Raw genomic sequence first — 24025 nt, 5'->3', positions numbered from 1 at the left:
TTTTTAACAGGCTCCTGTTTAGAATTTTAACAATTGACCTGTTGAGCTTTCATGTCTGTGGGAAAGCCCTTGCCGTAACCTCTCTCTTAGAATCTTAAAAGAGGAACAAATAGTAATTAGACTGACCAGAAATAATTTTTAAAAATTGTAAAATTCAAATTAGTTTTTTTTAAATTTTTTTTAACATGTATAAAAGGAAAAAGTTTACCTTACATTTTCAGTTTGAAAGAAAAAGTTCAAGTGCCTTTTGGGCATAGTTAAGAAAGAGAAGCAAGCTGACATGTGGTCTAAGGTACTTTGCCCATCCCAAAGCCAGGGGATCAGCCTTTGGATGGACTTTGCATCTTGAAAATCTCTCTGGTTGTGCTAGTAAATGTTCTCTAATGATAGAGTTCTATTTAGCTTTAAATTATCAGATATTTTTCTGGATTATGAGCTAGAGCTTGCCTTGGGATGTTTCAAGCCTTAGACTATAGAAGGATTCTCATCTGCTCTTTAGTACTATACTGCCAAATTCATCAAATTGTCCTAAGAAGGACAATCTGTGAAAGAAAAATCTACTGTCTGGTGGTATAAATTTGTAGTTATTCTGCTAAGGCACAGTGTGGATCAGAAAATAATTCTCCTACCTCTTCCTTCTCCTCCTCTTCGGTTTTATCTAGTTTTTCAGATATATATGTACTTTTAAAGCATCAGAATTATTCAGAAAATTCAATTCAAATTCATTTATTGGACCAAACACCATTTTTGCAGTGAATTAAATACTTGCTGAAAAGATTTCACCAGCTTTTAGTAGTGGTGTTGCATGTCATCTCAGGCAAGCTCTCTGAATTCCCTCATATCCTTTCTTTTCATCTGTATATTTTAGTAGCTACTACAAGTACTTTTCGTCCAAGGTGTTTACTGTGCTTTTGGCTGAAGAATCATGCACAACTACCCCAAGTCCTCTTCCCTTTGTAGCCCTAACTTCTCCCATTCCTGCAACTACTGCAGCACTGAGATGCTCATTATTATAAGGTCATTGTATGGTATCAGCTGACCAAAAATTTTATAGTCATATTGTATATGAATCACTGGTTACAAGATAGTGTTCTTTGTTTCACAACAAAGGTGGTTCCTGTCTAAAAGAATCATGTATCTTTAGATTCCCCATCTTGGTCCTTAAATGTCTAAGATGTATAAGACATATATAGATGTATAAATGACATTGATGTTAAAGAGAAAGAAAGTAAGGTAGATCTGTGACTGTAGCTATTGGGAAAAGATCCTCCCTGTGGTGATTAGAAATTTTGTGGTAGGAAAATATCCTCCTGGATAATTTATGGCCCATGATGGTAGAGAATATCCGAGTTTAAACATAAAAAGGAATAGAACCTCTATTTCACACAGTGAGAGTGTCATCCAAAGAATATTGAATTCAGCAGGCATCTTTCCATTGGCTTCAGTAGACTTTGACAATGATGTAAAAGCAGTTTAAAGGGATTTTGCTCAAATTTTCCAATGTTACCCTCTAGACTTGAAAGCAGTGGGAATATTTCAGCCTAGAAAAAGGATTATTTGAAAAGAAAACAGTGGAAAAAAGTGTGAAAAAATTATGTTCAGTAGAAATTGTCATGACTGAACAAAAGTATCAAGAGAAGCTTTTTCAAAGAGACTCACACAAGCAAATATGACCATGTCAGTGCAATCCAGAGACAAACACTGAAAGTCGTTCATGCCTTGATTATGCAAAGACCTGTATGTTGGGTAGGGAAGGGTTAAGGACAGTTAGCTTTAAAGGTGCCAGAAGCTGACATTATTTTCCTCTTTGGTTTCTTAGATTTTAACATATACTCCCCTTGTATACTCCCAAATTTAAGAATTCCTGTGAGCAGATGGATACATTCTCAGGTGGCTTATGGAGATAGAACCCTTTTCTTCATTTAATTCATGCTCTTGATATTATGACAGCATATTACTGTGTTGGGGCACAGTTACCTGGTTGCTTACCCAATTTGTGACTACAGGACAGTGTGTTCTAAAAAACTGTTGACTTTTAAGAAGAAATTCCATATGTTATTAGAAATGGAAATAAAGGTAACAAGGTGGACTAGAAACTGACAAAGATGGATGAGCCATTAATCCCATGAAAGTGCACCTAGCATGGTTGGTTGGAGTTCTTTTTAGCATAATATAGCTTGGATGTTTCCACTTACACCTATGAGTGTGTGATTCATATGTAAGTTTTTATGCTCTTAAATTATTGTCCAAAAAACAAAAAAGAACATATAGACAGTAAAATATACATTGTAGTTCAGTAACAATTTTGGAGGATATATAATACTGGACAAGAATATGGGGCAACCCTAGTAAAATCTCTGGCCTCAAGGTCAATGCAGTCAAAAAGAGTCAACAGAGTTGGGTTGGTGTCATCAGTCCCATCTGGCATCAAGATGATACACCTCTTTTGTGAGATGCAGACCATGGTACTCTCCACAATGAGGTTGGGAGGTGAAGGCGATAGTAAACTATCAAGGGACAGCCTCAGTTCTCGTGCCCCGAGTGTCCAGCAAAACCTTATCACCTCTGAAGGCAACTATAACACTGCCCAGAGCCTGACCCAGCACAGCTCCTGCTGTGCCCCTCATGGGCTGGGGCTGGCAGGGAATATGTTGTCTTTATCAGTATCTGTACTCAGAGGATTTTGTCTGATTGAATTAAAAACATTTAGCCTTTACTTTACACCACTGCCATCCTTTCATCCACCACAGAGGAATTGACAGGGGAAGCTGGTCTTTCAGCAGCAAAGGAAAAAGGAGGACCTGTGAAGCTCAGCAATGGACACATACAGCAAGCCTGGAGAGAAAGATATAAAGTGTTATTACTTGTCTCTCCCATACAAGATTTGATAGAATGGAATCAATTTTGTGGGGGTTTTATTAAAGCCAAATCCTAATGTCCTCAAAATTGAGCTGCCTTCTCATTCATATCAGATTTATACTGGTGTAAAACTCTCTTGGTTTCAGGGGAGCAAATCTCGGTTTATTTAATGTGTTGTAAATCAAAGGGTAGGTGGAAAAAAACCAACTCAATGTCACGTTAATGGAAACATGACCCAAGTGGGGGCCAAGAACAGTGGCCATTGCCATGCAATGAATAAAACTACCTTCATATTCAAGAAATACTTGCCAAAAGCCTACGCCTTTTTCCTTCACAGTCTTTGATCTCACCAGAATGCCCAATTTATGTTTCTGTCCATTTCCACTCTGTTGCTAATGGTTCCATGTATGTCTGTATATGAAATTATTATATGATCTCTCTATTTTTCCTTCCCCCTCCCTCCTGTCTGTCCCAGAGATAGATATCCTACAGGATATTGCAGTTACAGTATTCTTCCATGTAGTCCCATTCTGAAAAAGTTATTTGGAAGGACTTTTCTGTGGTTATTCTTCTCTGAAGGATGCTCCAGAAGCAATGTCTTGATGTTGGAGAAAAAGTGATACATCGAAGCTGACAAAGGTGATCTTTAATGCAACATGGAAAGAATTACAGATGGAAGATTGTGGTCATAAAGTTTAAAGATGAAGCTGCAGCTGGGTAGCCTGACTGAATGAATCACTGAAAAGTTTTTATATCTGTTTAAATTTTGATAAAGAGGAACAGTTTCTAATGGCTTGATGTAGGAGGTTTAGTATTTGCACAATATAAGCCCTTTTCCTTGGAATTAAGTGTGATTTTACTGAAATTTCACATTCTCCTCATACAAGGTAAGGGCAATTTTCAAAATTAGAGGAATTTCAGAATCTTTTTGTTAACTATAATTGGAGAATAAGCAATAAAATATAGTTTTGGTAAGAAAGCAAAAATTTTTTCTACAAGTGTAGTGAAAACCTGTTGTATCCTTAATATTTTGTTGGTGGAAAAGTGAGTTGTGGTTATGGCTCAACAAATCCTGGAAAATTTTCAGCACAAATTATGCCAGAAATATCACAGGGAGGAAAATCCTTCATTCCCCCTACAGTCTCCCCTTGTATTGAGAGCTGTAATTGCAAGGTCCTTATTGAGTAAATTATAGAGACATTTACTTGCCTTGCTCTGCTTAAGGGTTTGTCAATGCTTCCATTATAAACTTCTCCTTTTAGGGGTTCACATAACTGTAAAATTTTGCACTGGACTGAACCTTGGCATAAGATCATAGTAAAAAAGCACATTTTTTCCCTATAATTAGTTTTTCTTCAAATTTGATCACTGGAAAAAAATATAAGCTGCAAAAATTAAAATAAAAACTATTTCAAAACATACTCTTCATATGTTTTATTTGCTTTTATTCATATTACTGAAAAAAAAGAAAACTAACAAATAGGTTAACATTCCAGATCCAGTTCAGCACTTAAAGAGCAAAGATATTCAACATTAAAGCTGAGATTGCAGTTGACTCTTAGCAGTGGGTGATCTGTCATTCCATGTGGACTGGCTACAAGGGTGTAAGTAAGGAGTTACAGTCTTAGTTCTGAATTTCCTTACCTTAGTGAGTTTAAGACAGATGGTTAATGCTCTTTGAATGTAGTGGTTTATATCCTTTTACTTTGAATGTAGTTTTTGGACATCATGTCCAGAGCTGTTTTGAAAGTCTTTCCCCAAAGGTAGAAAAGAGAAAGTGTGTTGTCATTCCCCAGTTTCTCACTGCTCACTCAGAGGAGGGGATATGTTTGCTGTTCTGAATTACTGTTCTATTTATTTGGGATTTTTTCCCTCAGTCCCTCATTAAAGTACACATAAGTTTGGTTTGGTTTAGTTTGGTTTGGTTTTTATTCTGATGATGAAGACATGAGACATCAGTATCACTTTCAGTAATCCAAGGAGAGATTAAAAAAATGTTATAATACTTCATATATTTTTTCTACTGCTAACATTTAAAAGATTTGTTTAAAGTTCTTTTTGAAGCTGTGGTGAAAGAAAAGAAAGAAAGAAAAGAAAAGAAAGAAAAGAAAAGAAAGAAAGAAAAGAAGGAAAGAAAAGAAAGAAAGAAAGAAAGAAAGAAAGAAAGAAAGAAAGAAAGAAAGAAAGAAAGAAAGAAAGAAAGAAAGAAAGAAAGAAAGAAAGAAAGAAAGAAAGAAAGAAAGAAAGAAAGAAAGAAAGAAAGAAAGAAAGAAAGAAAGAAAGAAAGAAAGAAAGAAAGAAGAAGGAAGGGAGGGAGGGATGGAGGAAGGGAGGAAGGAAGGAAGGAAGGAAGGAAGGAAGGAAGGAAGGAAGGAAGGAAGGAAGGAAGGAAGGAAGGAAGGAAGGAAGGAAGGAAGGAAGGAAGGAAGGAAGGAAGGAAGGAAGGAAGGAAGGAAGGAAGGAAGGAAGGAAGGAAGGAAGGAAGGAAGGAAGGAAGGAAGGAAGGAAGGAAGGAAGGAAGGAAGGAAGGAAGAGTGAAAGAGAAGAGAGAAAGAGAGGGAGAAGGAAAGAAGGAGAGAGAAACAAGGAAAGAAAGAAAGGAAAAGAAAGAGAGAAAGAGAGGAAGGAGAAGAAAGAGAGAAAGAGAGGAAGGAAAAGAAAGAAAGGAAGGAAAAGAAAAAGGGAAGAATATTATTTTCCCCTTGGGACTCAGAGGATGATTTTATAAGTGCTTTATAATTAAACCACAATTGCTGAATCAATAGCTTTCATGTGTAAGGTAAAACCATCATTAAAGGCCAGGCTTTAACCATGTAGCTTGGAAAATATTTTTGTGATCTTAATTAAACCCTCCTAATATTTTTGAAAGGTATACCAGTTGGTATTTATCTGCAAGAGGTAGACTGTACTATGTTCTGTTCCACTGTTGATTGGTTTCTTAGAGAGAATTTAAAGCTCTCCTAATGTAGACACACTAATAAGGAATGTTTATTGTCATAGGTAGTATAGGAAAGGAAAATATCTGTCTTCTTCACATAAGAACTATCATAAGAACAATTAATTTAGAGTCTAATCTGAAATGTGTGACAGTCCATCAGGTAATTGATTTAAAATTTACAAGGACAATAGCAGAACATACAGTCTCCAGCTACAAGGGGAGACTCATTTACCACTAGGATGGCTAATACTCTTTTAGCACAGAGATGTTAGGCAGTCCTTTGACAAATCCAGGGTTGGGTCCCTGGTGGTACACGTGAATTTAAAATGTCAGGCAATAGAAAGAGAAAAAGGGTTAAATCTTGAAAATTATTTTAACTCAACCAGATTATACACCACATACATGGTTGACAATCATGGCACAGCAAAAATGTATATATATTTACCAGAGTGAAACAGTGAACGCAATATATATGCAATTTTGTCTTAAAAGTTATGTTGGTGATTGAAGAATAATTTTTTGAATGTTGAGGAAAGTTTAGAACCCTAATATAATTTAGATTTAAATTTCAAGAGCTGTAATTTCTGTTGAGTGTTTAAAGAAGCAAGAGAGGGAAGAAAGACAAAGAAAATTCATAATAACACTGGTAAGCACATACCATGACCTGCTATCCACAGGACACAGTGATGGCTGTTGTGCTGCATGCCAAAACTTGGACTCTGGCCTTGCCTGAAAATAAAGGGCTGCTGCAGGCTGCAGGTGGCTCTCGGTCTTCCAACGTCTCTGTAATGTTGTGTGGTGCCTTTGCTGAGCCATGATCCCTTCTGGCCCTACTCTTCCTCACCCACTTTTGAGAGACTCTTGCTTAAGGATTCCTCATTACAGGCAATGTGTGTGTCTGTAGGAGACCTGTGATCTTACAGGTATTCAGCAATGAGGACAGAGCTGCAAGTGACAAACCCAACAAAGCATATGAGTCCTGGTAAATATTTTGGTGGCCTCGAAGGGAAAATTGCAGAAAAAATCTGCCTTAGCTGCTTGGATTTCTGAAGTAATAGTTGTGATTATAAAAAGCACAGATACACATATATTTCAGATTAATATTTCCCAAAATGGCTGTTCTATTGTGCACAGGGACAACTGCCTTTGATGGGCTATTTCTTTCTTGTGTGCAAGGTCATTTTGGATCTTATGCCCAGATTGTTACAAAATTCCCATTTACTAAACTTTCTCAGACCATTCCTCTCTTGGACATATGCCCTGGGATGGAACCAAGTCCTGCTGAAAAACTGACTGATCTGTAGTGATTCTTCTGCCATGTTTTGCATATTAGCTTGATTGTCTGGGAAATCATTGCAAAACTCCCAGCTCAGCATACAAATCACTTGCATTTTCTTTTTGGGTTTGTGGCATTTAGGGACATGGTTTAATGGTGAACTTGGCAGGGTTAGGCTAACAGTTGGACTCATTGATGTTAAGGGTCTCCTCTCACCTAAATAATTCTATGATTCTATGATTTCTTAAGAGGAAAAAAAAACATAAGACACTCAGCAGCACCTGAAAAGACTAGAGAGCACTGTATCTCTTTCTTCTTGGATATTATATGCACTTCTCATTCTCCATATATATATATATATATATATATATATATATATATATATGAAAAAAAAAGAAAAAGTAAAACTAGAAGAGGGAAAAGTGACAAGGATATGGGCAAAGGTATTGAGAAAGAATTCTGCAGGAGGAATGAAGGGGCTTTTCAGGCTCAAAAAAAGATGCAGCACATACATTGTTATTGCACATGCTGAAAGTCTAAGAAGGCATAAACAGCTCAGAGAATAGGATTAGGAAAAGACTGTTTACACTGTCCCCATACAAAACCAGGGAAGATATCAAATAAAATCATCAGTTGTCAGAATGGAAGCATACGAATGGTGACACCTATACATATGAAGTCTTTGTGGAAATCATTGCAGATGTTATGTAGTCCAGTATTTTTTGTGATTGGTGAAAACCTTGGAAATACAATCCAATAAGGGATGTTAAAAAAACCTTCTATTTCTGCCTCAGAAATCCATGAACTGCAGACTGCCTGGATATGGAGAAAACTCTGCATGAAATTTTGTCTATCACAGACACTTGAGTGAGTAGGGAGAAGCTAAGGCTAAATTTCTTTGAGATTTATAAATAATTTCTAATCTCTCAGGACATTTCTTGTTGACACAAAGACCACTCTGACTATCCTTAACTCAGGAGTAGTGCTAACTGAGTTTAAAATTTCATAATGAGAAGATAAAAGAATAGTGAACTAAAACACCTCATGAAAATAGCAACATAAGGAAAAAAGTCAGTAATCCATAGAACTTTCAAGGATTAATTAACCTTTGTATTTCTGTCCGGAGAAGAAGGGAAAATAATGTGGAATCTGAGCTGTTTTGTTTTTTTAAATAATAAAATAGCTATAAACCATGCTAAATTTGGATGATTATTGAAATGAATAAATTGGAAAAGCCCATGGATATCCAGTGCCAAAAGCCACAGTAACTCCAGCTCCCTGACTGAAAGGTTTTGAATATCTAAGAAAAGCAATTTATTTTGTAAAAAAGCAGTAGAGAAGTCAAATCAATGAACAACCAATGATGCAGAGAGGATGAAGTGTAAGAAACTTTATATCTGCAACCAGACTGGTGACAGAGAAGAAAAACTACCTTAGGTGGCACCCCTCTTTCTTCTGGAGAAGAAAAATGCCCCATGAGTCACCATGGCACTCCATTGCCTGCCACATTAATTGTTAAAGCAGGAAACATCACAAGGAAATGTGAAGAGCCAGAAGCAATAGAGGCATTCTTGAAAACACTGGAAAGTGCAGTGCATTACAAGTTGGATTCCAACAAAGACAAACTCACTGAACTTGGGGAAATACCTTAAGACTGCTACCGAGTAATGAAAAGAGCTAATTGAAAAAAAGATTTAAAGGCATAATCTCAGGAGAAAGAGAGAGGAAATAAAGAGAGAAAAAGCAGCATAACATGAAACAGAGTAAAACCAAAAAAAGGATGTCAGGTGAAAGACGGTTTCTACAGTCAGTGTAATTCATGATAGCATTATCATTATAGTGATATATTGAAACTTTGAAGTACCTGTTGCTCACAGGTGACTATAAAAGCTTTTTAGTCAGCTACCTCAGATGTGGGAATTTTTGGTTGTGGTTGGGGTTTTTTGTTTTTGGTTTTGGTTTTTTTTTGGTCTAGAGTTAGGGGAGATAAATGCCATGCAGGTCTTCGGCATCCTTAAAAATGAACTTGAGTCAGATTCTGCAGCCCTAGGATTTTTTTATTTTTTGCTCTTTACTCTTTATTTTTGCTGGAAAAAAATCCAGAAAAATTATCTGAATAGCACTGTATTAGTTGTAAGCATTCCTCTATGTTATAGAAGATCTGAGATTTAATCTTTAGTCTTAATCCGAGGATGGACTTAAATCTTATTCTTGTAGAACCAGAGTCTGTGCCCTCCCTATTGGCAAGTCTATGAAATTACTTGTTCTTTATCCTATTTTTGACTACCACAATTGTCCTGGAGATGAAAAAACATTGTCTAAATAATTTTCTGTTAAAGTTATATCAAAACTAGGACAAACAAACAAATAACTTCCTTTCAGCAAAAGACAATATCCCACAGAACAAAAAAATTACTTCATTGTAAAATCCATTCTTAGATGTATGATGACATTTATAAGACAAAGGAAAGATATATGAGGAAACATAAACAAGGGGAGGAGCAGCTGCTTAAGTTTGCAAAGTCCTGTGAATAGTCTTATGCAATTAAGCCTAATGAGTTTCATTGTGGAGCCCCTTGTGTTCCCAGGAATCCTAAATCTCACTAAAAGTTGTATGACTTGACTTTCTCTGTGGCGTGGGAGAAATGAGAATTGTCTCCCAGACTAGAGAAACTGCTGCATTATTAATATGCAGGTGGACAGATTCCATGATTTCAGTGACAAACTTACACTTTGGAAGGATGATGTTTGAGCAAGTGCTTCGTAACCCACACTGGCTCTGAAGGAATCTGGCATTTTCCTGTGTGAATAGCTGCTCTGCAGCTAGAGACATAAAGACTTTTTTTTAACAATGTTGTGATTAATGTGTGCTTTTCAGTGAGTATGCATGGTTTTTCTTTCAGCTAGAATACTTTCATTCTCAGAGGTGGAGATACGTAACTTCTTTAGCTCTCCAAATAAAATAATAGTAAAGTTCCTCCTGTTGTCTTCCAAAGCAAATTCTTAGGACTTGATGGAGAGGTAATCATAAAAGGTAAGGGGTTTACCTCTCACTCTTCTTCGGGTTGTTGTTATTACAGCAAAACAGTAATGATGTTGAGAAAGAGTAAATTGAAGGATGGAGGCCACTCAAGGTTACACCTGAAAGAGAAGCTGGAATGAGAACCATGGTAATAGCTCTTGAGCTTGGTATAAAGGATTTTAATTATATGTGTAAAACTCTGGGACTTTGCAGCACAAATAAAAAATTCAAATAAGCATTACCATGGAACTGTAACTCGATGTTAAGTAACAGAATTTTACCATTGCTACAAAGATCACACTTACTCTATTTTACCTTAATTTAAACCAGGTAATATTTTGTCTTTTATTTAAACAGCTTTAAGACAATTCTACATATCTAGAGTAGCAGTGTTTTGTTGTTTGTTGTTTGTGGGTTTTTTCCAATTTTTGTTTGTATGTGCAAAAGATTCCTAGGGCAAACTTTTAGAGGAACTGGAGGTCTCTTGTCATCACTTTGTATCATAGTCATTACATTTAGCAACAGATTTATAGAAAAATCCCTTATAGACTCACAATTGCCATGAAAGTGGGCAAAATTGTGGCAATTAAGCACTTCAAAATTAAGCCTTGTTTGCTTATGTATCTTCTTGCTCTATGTTTGAAGGAGTACTATGTAAAAAAGGTTATGAATTTTAGGTTTAAATGAGAAAACAATTTTTCTAACTATCGGACAAAAACTGTAACAAGTAAATAAGAAGTTGAAAAACTTTGATTTCCAAATGGAGCATTACTAAATACTTGTAAAAGAGATCTGAGAGAAATTATTTGTAAAAAACTTGTACAATGTTTGAGCATATGACTGCAGCATCTGCTTCTGAGTGCTTAATTTTTGCTGACTCTTTGCAGCCATGATAGAAAGACAATATGAAGTCATGTCACAATTTTCCAAAAAAGAGACCACAGGCATGCTATGTGAGAACAAAACTGGAAGACTGAAATTCTTCAATTAGCTGTTGGTTCATATCAGCTGAAGTATTTTCTATGCTTTCTTTTCATTTGTTTTGTTCATTTTCTGGTTAACCATTGCTCTTCTCTGTTAAAATACCTATTGCTCTCAGACAATATTCTTCAATAAACCAATGGTGGAATTAGCTTTCAGTGAGAGGTGATGTTTTCCGCAACAGTAAAGTTTATTTGTACAGGAGGGCTAGGCATGTGCCAACTAGTCCTTTACTGTGGTCCCCTGCTACTGCCAGGTCATGCTGGCTAGAGCAAACCATGTTATTCAATGCTATTTTACAGTCACAGTCTATTCTGCATGACTTCAGGTACCTGAATCAGATCTCATGTCTGAGCTTATGCCTGAGGTTGTGGACTTCAGTTCTCACAAGCAATCATGCCAGTGCTCAGCTTGCTAGGTAGCTATCTGAACAAAACTGAGATCAACATCATGCCACCCACAATAAAGACACTCTAAATCATAGAATCATAGAATATTCTGAGTTAGAAGGGATCTACAAGATCAAAGTCTAATGCCTGCACAGGACCACCCTGAGAATCACAGCATGTATCCAAGAATGCTGTATAAACTCTTAAACTCTGGCATGCTTGATGCCATGACTCCTTCCCTGGGGAGCCTATTGCATGGCCCAAACACTCTGGGTGAAGAACCTTTTCCTACTGTCTAACAAAAATCTCCCCTGATGCAGCTTCATGCCATTCCCTCAGGTCCTATTGCTGGTCACCAGACAGAAAATTTCAGTTCCTGCCCCTTTTCTTCTGAGGTTTTTCTTCAGTGTTCTCTTCTCTAGGCTGAACAACGCAAAGGACTCCAGCCACTCCTTGTGTGGCTTTCCCTCTAGACCCTTTACCACCTTCATGATTCCCTTTTGGACATTTTCTAATAGCTTTATGTCTTATATTGTGGCACATAAAACTGCACACAGAGCTCAAGGTGAACCCTTATTGGTACAGAGTAGAGCAGGACAATCACCTCCCTCATCTGGCTGGTGATGCTGTGCTCAGTGCATTCCAGGATACAGCTGGGTCTCCTGGCTGCCAAAGGCACACTGATGACACATATATTTGTGAGGAGACTCATCTGCAGGAGCTAGTGTAGGCAGGGAGACATTAACACATTCATCTATCAGGTGCTATCAGGTGTCTGCCATTTTATAATGTGCTTCTTTTTTATTGTCTCGACTTTCTCTCCCCATCTTTTGTTTCATACAAGAGAGGCTGCATGCAGGAAAGTGCTGAGTAGAAAAGTGGGTCATCTCCATTGCTTAGTGTATGAGAGACATTAATGTGCTCTCTGTTGCTTCAAACAAGAGGAAGAAAATGCTTTTATCTGCATGTTCCCTTGATATTACCTGGCAATTATCCAGGAGCTGTACTAGACCAGGCTTCCCAGTCCTTTTCTTTGTATTGCTCAATCCATGCCCCACATTAGTGTCTCCTGCTGTCTCTTGCTTACTGCTCCCCATACATTGACATTTGTTCTTCTACTTTCTTCGTTTTTCCTCCAAAAGCCCCAAATTATCCTCAGTGAAAATGGTAACACTGTGGTGATTAAGTTTAAAGGAAGTACACTTTTCTCTATTGCAGTTGGTACAGGGAGGGCAAAACCCTATGTTCTTACCCTTTCACCAACATGAAGTATGATATAGTAGACAAGCCAAGTCACACAACACAAATTTTTCCAGCAGAGAAAGATATTTTGGTTACAGCAGAATTCTAGCTATTTTGCAGCATCCATTATGTTGATCCATGAGCATCTTCTTTTAAGAAAAACAAGCCAAAGTATATGTTTTAATTTGATGCACAGATTCCATGGCAAGGCAGTTCACTTGGCACTATCCGTAGGGCCTGTAATTCTCTTTCACCCTGTTCTCAGCTCTGAAAACACCAATCTGGCAAATGAGATCACTACATAGTTTCTCAACTAGACCACTATCTGATGTTTTCATCATTAGGGAACACAATATATTTCAGTCTACAAAATAGGGCCAGTCTGCTGGAGTGCCCCTTAGTGAGCAACGTCTTCCAGTGGCACTGCCTTGAGAGCAAATATATGCACTCTAAGGGAGTAAAAAAGAGTTGAAAGAAGGGAATGAAGAAAAGAGAGAGAAAAATAAAAGAGAGAAAATGGTAGAGTCAGCACAGACACAGCTGAGAAAGATAACAAAAGGGTAAAGAGGCTTCTTGGAAAGCATGGTGGATAGCATTATGGTACACAGTAAAACAGCCTATAGAAATCTGTCCTGTTTAATTTGAGTTTAAGGTTTTAACTTGGCAAATGATTGTCTGTGTTTAATAATACTTTTTACTGGTCACAGTTGTGTGTTTAATCCTTCTCTTTTCTACTGTTCACAGAATTCAATTTGGCATCCTCATTTATTAAAAATTCACTGCAAATATCTTTACATTCATGGGTTCCAGTCTGGAGTGATTCATTAAAATGGCCACCATCACTTCACTAATTCATTAAACAATTCGTTAAATTGTCTGCATTCACTGAACATTCAGATGCTTTATTTTAATGTACAAACATGCAGAGTTTAAAATCCCTCCCCCAGATTACACTAAAATTCCCAAATGAAGCATAATAAATGTTTCATAGCATTTTACCCACCCCTTCATACATATGTCAGTCACAAATCTTATATGGAAAGTTGTGTGCGTTGTTTACAGACTACCTGTGTGGAATGCATTCCTTATTTTATTCTCACCATTAAATGTAGCATCCCAGAGTAAACTCTTCATTGTGTTAAGGAAACTTCCCTGTCTAACCATCCAAGAGCCATGCTGGTAGTGTCTTGCACTCCCAGTCTCTTGAGCTGGGACTGAGCCCCTTCACAGCTATATACCCCACACTCACACAGTCAGACCAGATTTCCTTACTTGCCAACTCTAGGTTTTCCATAGCAGAGTCTCAGATGTCAAGATCCTTAAAATAATTTAATCATGGTGTGATAAATAAATAAGTGGGAGCTTGAGCTGAGTGCCTCTGGGGTTTTATATCCTTACAGTCTAAGAACGGGAAAGTCTGGGGGTTGTTGGTTCCTGCTGTCCACTAAAAGTCCACTCACTTTGCTGGTGTCACAGGTCCCCATGCCTTTTATTATAAGAAGGGTTGGCACTTCATGGCTCTTGCCTCGGGATTGGGCTTGGGCTCAGGTTCTTGCCCTCCAGAGCTCAACTGCAGCTTGCACACCAAGCCACCTGCACTGAATGTATTCCTCAACAACCAGGTCTAGCCATCTGCATGTTTTCATCCTTAATTTGACAAAAGTTGAATTAGTCTCAGCAAAGAGCTGCTGTTAGAGCTTGGGTTGCCTTAACAGCCTCTTCCTTTTCACCTCATATGCCTTAACTTCTATGGTTGGCATCACCAAAAACCTGTTTGCATCTAACACTACAAAGCTGCTCACCAGGAGTTCTTACATGTTGCCTCAGAAATGCCAGTAGAGTGGATGGGATGAAACATAAGATTTGTGTTGTTTGGTCTCCAGCCCTCCACATTGCTTTGTCTTCAGGTCAGCCTGCCAGAACATGTAATATACAAAATGACAGATGCAACTGCAAGATGGGGACAGCACAACGGCAAAGCAAGAGGGCTTTAAAGGCTTGGCCATAAAAAGGAGGTCTGATTTCAAAATGTCCCAGTACTCTGGGGATAGAAATTACTCCAAGTGACAGAACATTAGCCGTGGGACACTGTGATATGCACCATGCATGAAGCTGTTCTTTGTGAGTGACTCAATGGAGGTTTGGAAAAGTTGGACCATGCTTCAATTATAAACATGTGCTAAGAATGGAGACATCTTCTCCAGATGAGTGCCTGAATAATTTACAGCTGCTCTCTTGCCTGTAATGTCTTCTTATATAAATATTAGTTTTTGCAAATATAGGGATTGAAAACCATCTGGCCAACTCTAAATTTCTTTGCTTGGCAGTGATGGCAATGGAACACTTCATATAAAGGGTGATGCCTCTGCTAGTAAGAAACTCAGGTGTGAAGACGTGGCTTTCAATGTCCATTTCTGCTTTAATCTTCATTTTTATCTACTAGAAGATGCCATAAAGATTTCAAAAGGTCAAGACACACAGTATGATGACCAAAATGTTTGGGTTAGAAAGTCTGATTTGAAGGAATGCAAAACAGTAGATTCGTAGGAGAAACAAATAAACAGGATTAGAACAGTCTTTGTTCTGAGAAATGACTGAGTAAACACAGGTCTGTTGTGTATTCCTCATTGTATTTCATTCTTTGGCAGTGAAATAAGAACAGTTTCCTATTTTGCAAGAAAGAGTCTTCCATGTTATTGAATAGACATAAGTCACAGAACAAAAGAATATCCTTAGATTTAGACCAGAAGGGCACAAACCAAATCATAAAGAATAAGAATTTGGTTTGGTTTTTTGTATGCTTTTTTGTTTTTGTTTTTGTTTTTTGGGGGGGGAGGGGGGGGGGAATTAAATGCTTATTTTTTTATTTTGCATAGTCATATACCATGACTTTGCATGCCAGCTGCAGAAATCATTAAGTGGTTAATGAACATTATTCTCATGCATCATTGATCAATATGTGCAGTGATCTGTAAATATTTTTCATAAATATGAGGTCAGTTTAACAAATCTTTCAAGATAGTATTCCTGGTATGGCTTTCCACAGAGAATAAAATCTTCCCAATTGTAGTCTTTAAAACCCATCAGTCCCTCAGCATTGGAAAGACAGTGCAATTTTCTGACTTCTGCAAGATGTTAGTATGGACTAGCATCCTTTCTGGGAATTCTGGAGATGAATCATTCCCATTGGGTAGAATTGAGCAATGCTTTTGAATAGTCACTTCATGAGAAGTGTGATTTGGAGAATACTGAAATGACTTGTGACAAATCAAGCAATAATTCTAGCAAAAAAAAAAAGTGTGGGGAGGGGAAAACTGGAGAAGTTGAAAAATAAATCTTGAATTTTTCTTTCAAAACTGATCAGTATGTTTGGGAAAAAAAGGGTATAAAGAAACATATCAAAGAAGAGCTAAAGAATTCTAAGCAATTCACTTCAACCTAATGTAATTTCTTGCTGTTGCTCAGTCAACAAACACAAAATTCAGACATTCATGTAGCCCTGCTCCCAAGGCGATGATGGCAAGGAGAGTATTTAGACAGCCTGTTCCCTTGCACAGCCAGCCTGTCCCATGTGCTGGGTAAAAATAGTAGAGCTGTGGTAACACCCTCAAACATCACCTTCTTTTAGCTTCACCTCAGTTGCCACATTCCTTGAATTTTTCTAAACACCAGGATTACACCTGTGACTTGTCTTTGAAGTAAAGAACAAACTTTTTGCATAAACTTCAGTGCTCCCACTCCTCTTTTTCAAAAGCTGTTCCAGAGCCAACAACACTTATGTTTTATGGGTCAGAGGATTGATCTGATCAGTGCTACCGCCTCTATGGACCTGGATCTATGGAGACTCACACACTGGACCCTGTAAGCCAAACCCTGAATATACATTACTTTACAAAACAAAAACAAAAAAAAACAACCACACACCAAAAAAAAGTTGCTCTATGCCATGAAACAAGTGAAATGACTCACTGTGGAAACTTGGCTAGTGAGTAGTTATTTTGGTGAATATATGATTTTGAAGACTTTTATATATAGTTAATTGATGTCTGTTCAGCACTCTGAGACATGTTTGCATAAATGGCTATAGAAACTACTTTTAACATTTTGACAGCTGCTTCCTTTGGTGTCTTGAAGGGTGCAAACATACTCATCCACCCAATTCTCTTCTGTGACAGACTTAGCAGAAACTATTTATCTCCTTCATCTTTATATGGGCAGTATCTTCTTTATGTTAAAAAGAAAGTCACATTTATAATATACCTGCACTTTTATAATGTGACCTATTTACAGCACAAATAATTCCCTGTTCTGCAGATCAGTAGTTTTTTATGGTTTCACACTCACTTTCCCCGCAAATGCCCATGTCGAATGTGATGGTATGGGCTGTCTTGGGTTCAGACTCCTCTCTTTCTGCAATTTTTCTGTTTAATTTGACAAACCATTGCATATATTTCACTTGGCAGTACTATGAATAATTTCCTGCCAGTTAAATTCTCTTCTGACAACATTTTGCAAATCAGCCAAAATTTATGCCCACCAGAAGGCTGATATAAAAAAAAATCTTGCTGATGACCACATGTTATTAGTAGTTCTTGCTTATACTGCAGGTTATTTACTTCAGGTTATTGTTTATCCTATGTCTGCCTGGAAGCTTGAAAAAGAGCCCATTCAGTTGTTTATGCAAATATAAAGTTCAGATTTACTTTAGAAAGTAGACGATTTCAAAAGGAAACAGAGCTGATGAGAGATAAAAAGGTTCTAATAAATTATATTTTTACCAACATTTCAAATCCTGAATTTCAATGTGAGGTTGCTTGTGTATAGCAATATATTGCATACTAATTTCCTCCAGATATGCCCTTAGAGGGATAATAAATCTAGTTTTTCAGTCCATCCAGAACCTTTACTTTAAGTGCTTGCAATTTTTCATCTTGATGGCAGTGGTTATAATCTAAAGTGCAGTGAAGTTAACAGGAGTCTGTTCACCAAGTGTTTGAAATACGGGCCAAGGATCCATCTTGCTATTTTTTTTTAAGGCAAGCTATTCATATGATAGCCAAGCAAGTCCTCCATTCGCATTTCACTCAAGTTCCTTGCTGAAACACAATTTCTGTATGACAGCATAATGGTTAGTTTTTGTTTAAGCAGGAGAATACAACCTATACAATGTACCTTTGGAGTGAACTCAAAGTGGCATTTCTGTAGACACAAATTTTGCCACAACCTCTTGATCACTTTTGTGTGTGTATGAAATGGATGGCAAGCAATAGGGGAGAAATAGCACCTTTAGCTGCCCATCCTGCAGTCTCACAGGTTTTTTCTGCTGAGAAAATTATTGGTCTTAATGAGAGACATTTTCATTCCTTGTGTTGAAAATATGTTGAATGGACAGAGAGTATTTATTGAAAATTGTTTTTAGAGAAATCTTCCTAGCATGTACTGGTTCCCATATCCAATTTTATGGATGCTGTAACAATGGTTGACCTTGTTTTAACATGGTTGTCATTTGACAGAAAGTCTTTGTTAGCTGTCAGCTGCTCTGGGCAAGGGAATGTGGTATTTCACAGACTTCCAAAGTGAAATGCTGGATGAATACTGTCAAACTGAGACAGGACAATCAACTTAAAATTATGGCAGAGGTTCAGAGAAAAAACACTTGCTAGGTCTCCTAGTCCATGTTCTTATCCTTACCTGTAGGGACTATTAGACATCATGCAATCCTATTTTAAGTGTCCAAAACAAGAGATTTAAACACCTTCTGCAGCTTCAGTGTTGCTTCCTTTATCATTTAATTTCCTCCTGTTGTGTCTAGTTAATTCTTTTTGTAGCATCCAGCATCTTCTTGGTTCCTTGGTTACTTCTTTGTTTCCAAAAATGTATTTGCCAAACTTTGAACGCTTCTGATTTAGCAAGGAAAATAACTTTGAGATTATGACCCTTTAGTCTATCCACACTCTTTTTCTCCAACAGCTGGATTTTATCACTTGCTCCCGTGTTGTTTTTGCTCTCTCTGCCCTTGCCCTTTTTCTTTCCCTGCCTTTCACACTTGTTTGTAACTTGTCTTATGCTCAAACAGGAGAAACCAGTTTGCCATGATTTGCTACCTTAAGATCAGGATTTGTCTAAAATTGTGTGATATACAGATATCACTCTGTTATATAGTCTGATTTTTAGATTTGATGCAGAAGTCTCTATGTGAAGTTTTGTGCCTTTTGTTATTAGAGAAAAAGCAGAATAGTCATGAACCTTTCTGTGTTCTGTGCTTTGTGCCTCTCTATAGTACCTTAAAAATGTATTAGACTGGGGTCCTTGGACAAATTTTAACAAAATTGTTAAAATAATCAATTGAGAACAGTAATTTGAGTTCTAGAAAGTCCTTCAAGCACTTGATGATGTTACTATGCATTCTCTCCCAAAACAAAACAAACCCATTGCTTTTCTAAACCTCATGCCTAGCACAATAGTCCAGACTCTGTTGTGTACATTTTCATTGTCCAATTTGATTTGTCATAAGCAATCATGAGATAGAAGAGACATTAACTAGGTTTGAAAATATTTTTCTTTGACATTGTAAGCACTAGGGCTTTCAGACTGAGTTTTCACTCTGGGCTGAACATATCTCAGCTTGCCTGGCTTCCTAACTGCCATCAGGATATTTTTGTGCCAGTGGGCTTTGTGACTTGTTCTGTCATAACTTAGCATGAGAGCCTTTGTTTTTTCACTGACAGATGTTGATGCTTTAAAGTCATGTGAGGACAACAGCAGTCACCTCTGCTTCCTTGCCAGAAGACATATGCCCAGCAGGTGCCTAGGCCCTGAAACATATAGCTGGGTTAGAGAGTTATTCAGAAACTTTCAACATGTACAGGCAGGTTAGTACTGGGTGAGTTAGCCATCTCAAATACTTTCTAGAGGGGTCTTTTCATGTCTACATGGCTTATGTGACTTTCCTTGCCTAAAAAAAAAAAGTATTACCTGCAGATGCTTTAGTTCCTTTAATCTCACAGTATGCTCTGATACACAGGGCACATTACATATAATGATTTGTCTATATTTACATATTACCCTGTGGTACTATGAGTTTGGATTCTTGTCTGGCATCCTGCAGTGATTTTGACCACTGGTATCCTTAACCAGAAACTCACTGTTGTCCTCTTTATTATCAATGACTATTGGGGTTCACTGACTTTCAAGATAGTTTACAATAACTTTTAGTTTTGGTCTCCTCAGATAATTTGTATTTTTTTTACTTTTTCCTTTTGCTGACTGTATGTTTTGGCATTTCTGTAGCTTTTTGAAGCTCTTGCTACAATTACTTTCTGGTGCCTCTCTAGCTTACTGCTGCTGGAATGGTGATTAATCATTGAGTGGGATTCACATTTTATGTCTATTTTCTTTTCCTCTTTCATATTAATTTTGGAGGAAAAGAGTTAAATATGTTTCTGTTTTGGCATTGGCAAGGACCACATCCTTTCAGCCTGATTCTGCAGACGATATTTTGCATATGGCATATCCAATCATTCTCTTCATGAACTGAGCCTTTATCTTTGAAAAAGTAGAAGGTAAGGTACCATACCAGTCTGCTAATTTGGTTAAGAGCAAGTGCCTGTAATAGCTGATGTATGTGCCATGTTGTGCTGAGTATTATTGTGCTCTGAGAATATTCTTTTTATTCAGATAGTCAGAGTAGGTGAATCAATAAAGGTCCTACTTTTTAAAAGATATACTATAGAGGAAAATACTTTGGGTAGTTGTAGGTAGATTAAAAAGCAGTGTGATACAAATGGAGCAAAAGACTCTGTAGGACCTAATGTGATTATGCATTTACTTAACTAGTTATATGAAATAAAAATGCATCATGCAGAGTTTAGGTAATATTTTGCCATGTTCTCAGCCTGGTACAGGATCCTTGAACCAAAGGAACACGACATAGGATACATTGAGATTTTCAAGAATGCCAGGTTCCTTTCATAGTAGCAGCCACTGGTTTTTGTGGGTTTTTTTTGACCTTGTCATACCTTGGTTCTGGATCTAGTTTTCTGAGATATTCAATGTGCCCCAAGAGTAGCAGCACAGGTAGATAGGGTAAGATGCAGAATTCTAGCACAGCACTCTCACTCCGCTCCTGCCTTCCAGGTTTCTGCTCAAGCTTCTACCACTCCGGTGTATGCAGAGGAGCACCCAACTGATTTGGAAAAAATAAATACAAAGAGAGGAATGTGATTACAGTAATTATAACTCATCAGGATTGATAGGAAGAGAACTGACTACCCAGCAGGGTTAAAGGCCACTGACTTTTCTTAGTTATATGATGTCCTATAATAACTGGAAGAATTTCATGAGTATCTCAAGGGTATGAAGTATCTTGTCTTTTTAAAGTCTTTTTTTAATCTGTTTCCCAATTTTTCTTTCCTCCACATCTGAGCAAAAATTAAAAATAAGTTAAAGATATCTTTGCTTTTCATGAGGTTGGAACTGGAACATATTAACATGCTTTTTATCCACTTCCAGCATTTCTTTTATTCTTTCCACAAGACCATCACTTTCTTTGCTTTTTTAGAATCCTTCAAACTGAAGCTACCCAATGGTACATGTTTTCATACTTTAGGACTTAAAAATAGAAGTTGCTTGAATGAATTCAATATACTCAAAGAGGAAACATTATATTTTCTGATATCCTTAAGGTAACTGTACTAACTGTTGGTCAGGATACCATTTGTAAACAACCACACCCTTTGCTTTGCACAGAGTAGTTCACTTTCTGGTAAAAAACCCCTTCAGCTCTATTAACTTCCAAAGTAATTTTTGAAAGACTGTATTATTGCCAGTTCATGCCTGTGTCCTACTCATGTTAAAAAACTTAACCATATGAGTCACAGTGACCATGTCACTGGTTATAAAGAACTGCCTGATAGGGTGGGTTTTTTGACAGTTGTCTGAGCCTGGAAAAGGAAGGTGATCACACTGTTGAGAAAATGAAACATGAAAAAGAGAACAATAGGAGCTCTGTTTGCTCAATGAGGGGTTTTGGAGCTAGAGGTGCTGCTAAACATTGCCCTATGCTTGAGAGTCAGAGCTCAGAAGAAGTGTAATTTAAACATTTAAGAGCTGATGTTAAACTAAATCCAGCTGTCTCTTTCAAAATTAAGGTCTAATTTTCTGTTCCAAATGTTTCAAAAAGAATGTTGATATAATTAAAACACTAAAACAATATGGAAACTTCTTTAATACCTACTCTTAAATGAAAAATTTTGCTTGGAGAACAGGACACAATAATGATTATTATATTTGCAGGTTGGATAAATCCTTTCAGTGTTATCTGGGATGTTTTCAAAGCACCCGTAGCAAACAGAATATTGGCCTAAAGTAAAAATATATCTTTTCCAGCAGATTACATTGAAAATCAGTTGCTTATTGCTCTTGTAATAAGATTTGTGCCCCTCTCCCCACCAACCTGCTCCGAGAAGAGGTGACAGCAGTACTCTGTAACTTAAATGCTGAAGAAGTTAATAGAGCAGAGTCTGCTTTAGTTTGCAATTGCCCCTATGCAGTAGGCCCAAGACAAGTCACTGTCATATTCATATTTCCTTCAAAAGATAGCTTAAACATAAGGAAACCAATAATAGGGTTACTTTAGTAAGTTTGTATGAAGCACCAAAATCCTTTAATTAACTGCTGTATAGATCAGGGTGTGTACAAATACGATATGAGGTCAGCCAAGCCTTGAAGCCTACACAGAGTCATTGTTTCTGTATGCATAGGATCCCTGAGATGTCTTGTACACATAGTCTGTGTTTATAGACTTACTGGAAAGATAGTCAGTTGTCCATATTATAATCAAGATAAACAAAAACAGTAACTGGCATTGATTAGTTAATTCCAAAACTAAGCTTATGTAATGTCCTTGACACAGCTGCATCTTCTTCGTCATTCTTCTGCATAACGTGAGTAGGTAAGAAAAAGTTCCCAGTTTTTATTTCAAAATTTGGAAAAATTCCTGTTTATTCTGAATTAAACTTATTATTGCAAAATGTAAATTATAGTAATAATGATAATTAGACAATAATCCCTTTAATAACTTATGATAAGTATGCATTAAACCAAAATGGTCATAATAATTAATCCTGAATATATTTATCCCAACTAAATGTTGATTATATGCTACATTCTGTATTCATTACTTTTGGAACTTGAAAGAACATTCATATCAAAACATAACATTAGAATCCTTCCTTCAGATATAAGATGGGTAATTAATTTTATAAATCAAAACCTTGTCTACATTACTGCTGTAAGTTTGTTAAACAATGTGTATTCATCCATAGGAGAACTAATAGAGAGGTTTTCTATTTATAATATCTTTTGCTTTTAAATTTTTATCTGTAATTGTACCTTAGTTAAATTAGTAAAACTGTATACTGGGTCAGCTGCAGAGGTTCGTCCAGTAATTTTTTGGATTGTCATTGAAAAAGGCTGTGATGATATCCCACATCTCTCATCAACAGTAACAGAACACTGGTCTGCAAGTATGTGTTGGAGAAAGTGCTCAGCTTCTTGGTCTGGACTGATATAACTTTAGACCAACTATCTCTGTAATCACAGACATCACTGAACTGTTAAAAAATAGTTTGTTAAAAAGATAATTAGTAGCATACAGAGAGTTCCGCTGATACACTATTCTAACTGTAGATGAAGAGCACTCCTAGACAAAGGTTGCCCCAGATGATCACATTTGATAGACAACTGTTAGCTAACCTATTTTCTGTGAATACGTAAAATCTTCTTCTGAGCTCCCAGAGGCAGGGATTTCTTGAAATTTTATCTTGCTTGGAAAATGCATTGGCTTTTGCTGGTTTTATATCCACTGCCTAAAAAATTTTTTGTGTAATGTCAGTGCTTGGAGAAATTCTAAATTATTCCTGTTTCCTTTCCTGTTACCCTACCATGTATAATTTGCTATTACTGTCTTTGTCATGGATTTGTTTCACAAGTGGGAAAAACTGCTCCATATTCATCAACATGCTTATAACCATTTGCTCTACCTTTTGAGCACTACTGTCTGACATACTGCAATCAGTAAACAAGATACGAGTACATGACAGTGTTTTACAGTGGAACATTGATGTTTTCTGTTTTATTTTTTCATATATCTTCTAATAATTTCAGACACTGGTTTTCTTATATGTCCTTCTTTAGTTTCATGGTTTTCTGGTTTTTTTAACCTACTTCAAAATTAATTTAAACGTATTTCAAAATGAATATGTTGGTCTCAACACTTATTGAAGTCAGGAAATTAGGAGGTGCAGATCAGGAATGTG

The sequence above is a fragment of the Pithys albifrons genome, chromosome 2, assembly GCF_047495875.1.
Source record: "Pithys albifrons albifrons isolate INPA30051 chromosome 2, PitAlb_v1, whole genome shotgun sequence".
NCBI lineage: Eukaryota > Metazoa > Chordata > Aves > Passeriformes > Thamnophilidae > Pithys > Pithys albifrons.
This window is presented reverse-complemented; position numbering follows the sequence as displayed.